This window comes from Lycium barbarum, chromosome 3, assembly GCF_019175385.1.
Source record: "Lycium barbarum isolate Lr01 chromosome 3, ASM1917538v2, whole genome shotgun sequence".
In the NCBI taxonomy this organism is placed as follows: Eukaryota; Viridiplantae; Streptophyta; class Magnoliopsida; order Solanales; family Solanaceae; genus Lycium; species Lycium barbarum.
This window is the reverse complement of record NC_083339.1, coordinates 130,812,259-130,816,630: the sequence shown is the minus strand read 5'-3', so window position 1 is coordinate 130,816,630 and position 4,372 is coordinate 130,812,259. Positions and strand designations below refer to the sequence as shown.

General features: G+C 33.4%; 1 long non-coding RNA gene across 1 annotated transcript; it reads left to right on the top strand.

The window, feature by feature from the left end:
- Window positions 1-1,893: 1,893 nt before the first annotated feature.
- On the top strand, window positions 1,894-3,962 carry LOC132634180 (uncharacterized). The gene is made up of 3 exons (XR_009580068.1): window positions 1,894-2,086; window positions 2,570-2,644; window positions 3,727-3,962. It is a non-coding gene; the product is annotated as an uncharacterized LOC132634180 (long non-coding RNA).
- Window positions 3,963-4,372: the final 410 nt, after the last annotated feature.

Genomic DNA, 4,372 nt, shown 5'->3' with positions numbered 1-4,372 from the left:
TAGTTTAAAAAAGGAAAGATTTAATGTATAAAATTTCTTTGATTTTGAAGTCCTAAATATTAGAGAAATAATTAATATGTATTCCTAAATATTTAGGAAAAATAATTAAATTAGATATAAAATTTTATTAACAAACCTAAAAGAACTACAAAATTGTTGAAACATTCCTGTGTGAGGCGCTGCGCGTGTACTCTATATTAATGAATGAATACATAACTTCTAAAAATTGCACAGATATTATTAGTAATACATTTGAATTGTAAAATACAAATTTTAAAAAATTGCATTAGTTCCTAAAAATGTGAATATTGATCCTGTATAGCTAGCTCCATAAGCAAGAAATCCGACCACACATGAGTCTTCATATGCCTTGTTATGCCAAAGGACTTCTATGGGGACATACCTTGCAAAACTTATTATGCCATTATTTTTGAGATTTAATGCTAAAACAAAAACAACCAACACGAATTCTTTCATAACGATTCTTCATTTTTTTTGTCAAATAACACAAGTACAAATATGATATAAAATACGTTATACTCCATCATCTCATTTTTTTTATAATCTTAAGCATCGAAAATTGTAAAGTAATAATACTGTAAACCTTATAACATACAGAGTGCTCAATGAGATTTAATTTTTAACGATTCTAGAAACATTTTCTCTCTTTTTCAATAATTATTTAATTTTTTTTTTAAAAGTACAATATCATAATTAATTTAGCCTATGCCAGTGTTCAACCTTTATAATTGCATAAAGCTTTGCGCGTTTATGATAGTATATCTATAAATAGATAAAGATATAGATGATTAAATTAATTTTGCTTTACCCTATTTTCCAACTATTGTGAGTTATATATTTTTGTTTTTCATTATTTTTCATCTTTTTTCTCGTAGCTTTTCAAAATTGGATGTTAAACTCATTTATAGTAGTCTTAATTTTTAGCTTTTAGGTGGTCATGTCATAATTGATTAAGAACATTAGATAGTCAAAACATGGACTATACTTTAAGAACTGAATTATACTTTTTTTAGGAAAAACATTATTAAAATTGACGTATATTCTTAAAGAATTAATTTGGGAGAAAAGTGTACATTGAATGAAACTTTTACATTATATATATATGTATGATTCGTGAAATCTAAAGAGAGAATTTCATTTATGAAAAATTCTCGTCGTCATTACTATATGTTTGCATATGTCACGTCCCAAACAGACGTGAGTGGCACCCACACTAGTCTTATAGTGGGCGAATCAATCCCTTAACCCATTACCAAGCCAATTTCAATTATTTAAACCAATTAATAAACTGTTATACCCCGCGTTTTCAGAGCATGAGTATGACATGTACCTTACCGTAGTAATGGAGCGTCGGAGATGTCCCATGATGTTTTGAAAGGCACAAGCCATGGAAAGTACGTAACAACGGAGAAAAAGGGTGAATTACGATCTCGTAAGTCGTAATCGGGAAAGAGTATTTTGAAACACGAGAACATGACCATTATTAGTATAATAAGAGATAAATATCATGTATGGAGAGTTTCGGAATATTTCGAGATCGAGCAAATTGAGGAAAATAAATTCGACGAAAATTTGAGAAATGCTGGAAGGATTTTTAGTCAACTTTGGAGGCGCATATCTCCATGTATATTTGGAGTTTTTAGGTGAAACAAAATCCTAAAATGAAGTTCGTCGAGTCTAGTTTATAATGCAACAAACCGCTTGTCGATAGGATATAGGAGTAGAGAATTATAGACGTTACAAACTGAGCTGTCGACGCAGAAACAGAACTACTACAGTACTGCTACGGTACTGTAGCTACAGTGATGCCGACTTTGCTCACTATAAAAGGGATAAAATCCCATTTTTTCTTCATCCAAAAGCTCTAAAAATTTCCAGAAAATTCAGCCATCAAAGGGATCTTAAATCCCACTTAAAATTGAGGAAGTTGAGCGAATTTCAAGCTACGGAATACCAATCGAAGTTCGGACGATTTGTAGTCGCGATTATCATTCCGTTTTGGTGTTGGAGGAGCTTGGGAACAAGTAAAAATTGAAGATCTTGTTACTTTGGTAAAAAAAAAAAGGTATGAATCATTGAATTTCTTTCTTCATCAATATGGATTAAGGAGTAATTGCAAGAATAAAGATTATATTTTGTTGTGTTGATGTTGTTGAATTATGGATTGAGGGTTGAAGAGAATTTTGGATAAAATATATATATTTATCTTGTAGGATGTTGAGGATGTTGTTATTGATGTCGTTGGTATTAATTTCGCCTTCTTTACAGAAATAAAATTATTAAATAATCATATCACAAGTTGGTTAGTTGAGAAATTTAGAAGACATCGTGTGCGATGTTTTAGGGAGTATATTGGTATGGATAATGGTATTGATGATGTTGGTATTGTTGTTGTTGATTGGTTGTTGATATAATGATTTCGGGCTAGGCATATAAACAGGGGAGATGCTGCCTAAATTTCGACAGAACCTAAAAGGATTTTAATTAAAGTTTCGAGTCGAGCATATGATGACGATTCTAATAATAGTATGAATGGTTGTATATGTAGATTACGAGGCTACGAATAATCTTCAGTGGATTGCAAGACAAGAAGTAAGTTGGAAGTCGAGAAATTATCCTTCAGGTATGTTAAGGCTCGCCCCTTTCTTTCAAAGGCATGATCTTTAGGTTATGATTTCATAAATGTTTCCGTATTTTCCTTGTCATCAAAAGTTAAATGTCCCAGATTCCAAAGCATAATTTCCTTCTTGATATTCCATAAATGTTTTCCAAGGTGCCCCTATTTTCCAAAAACCAAAGGTTGTGATTATGTGAGTTCTTATGATAACGACGAAGGATATGTTTTTCAATGACAACAATGATGTCAAAAGTGAGAATATCATTATGATGACTATGATGAGAATGATTCCTTGCTTAAAGGTTCTAAGTTTATGATTCCAACGACGATATAAGAATGTTGAGTTATTTACTGATTTCTCAATTCATTCATGGATGATGACTAATTTCTTTTAAGATTCCAAAAATACATGGCTTGATGCCTTATGAGATTTACGATCCTATTCTATGTTTTCTCTTAATTCTATTCTTCATCGATAGTCTCACCTTAAAATAATTGTTCTTTCAAGGTGAGACAAAGCGACGATGAGTATTCCATAATATAATCGGAGGCTACCGACCTTACGTCACTCGGATATAGTTGTGGCTTTTGATTGGGCTCTTATGCATGCTTTATATATATATATATATATATATATATATATATATATATATATATATATATATATATATATATGTATGTATGTATGTATTTTCTCACACCGCGCCACGCTATAGTCGGCCGGGCAGACACGTAGATGTGCACACCACTGCAGTGGGCATGTTATGATATTGCCCCGGACGTGGGAGGCCTGGACGCAGGCTAATGATGATAACATCGAGCCTTGATGGCCGGGCATGATACTATATATGACACCGCGCCTTAATGGCGGGGCATGTTACTATGTATATGTATAGAAATGTTTTTTTTTAAAAAAAGGTTAAGCATGCATGACATCCGCCCTACGAGGCATTCAGATGTACAGGTTATCTTTCTTATTCCTTGTTACTTTTCATATCTATGTTATGTTGTTACTCATGCCTTACATACTCAGTACATTATTCGTACTGACGCCCCTCCTTGTGGGCGCTGCGTTTCATGCCACGCAGGTGTATACAGATGAGTAGAGGATATTGCTAGAAGATGTTCCAGCGGGATTGGCGAACTCCATTTCTTTTCGGAGTGTTGCCGAGTCAGAGTATGTGTGTTATGGGATATTGATTTATGTTAGAGACTTTGCAGACAGAGTCATGTATACAGTATGCCCGTCTTGTAAGCAGCTATTTAAGCCGATGTATCATTATGCATTACTTTACAGATTCATATGATTACAAATTTTATTTGATTCGAGAAAGATGAAAAGAATGTTTACGAAAAGCTTCCATTATGCATCTCATTTCATGACTTAAAAGTCCAGTGTGATTAGGAGTATAACAAGATCCAGCGGGTTCGCTCGGCTCTAAGTAAGGGTCGGGTGCCCATCATGCCCTATCAGGATTGGGGTGTGACATAAATATTACTCACGAATAACGGAATAAAATATCTGACAATAAAATAGATTAAATAGCAAGTGCGGAAATCTAGCTATTGCATCCCCAAAATCCGAAAGTCACCGTACACGGACTCTAACCAACAATGTCTAAAAAGAAGAGATATTGTCCAAAAAAACATAATGTTTGGGATGAAAGATAGACATCGGAATAAATAAAGATCTTCAGGCGGCATAGCACGGATAAGAGCTCACCGTCTAATCTT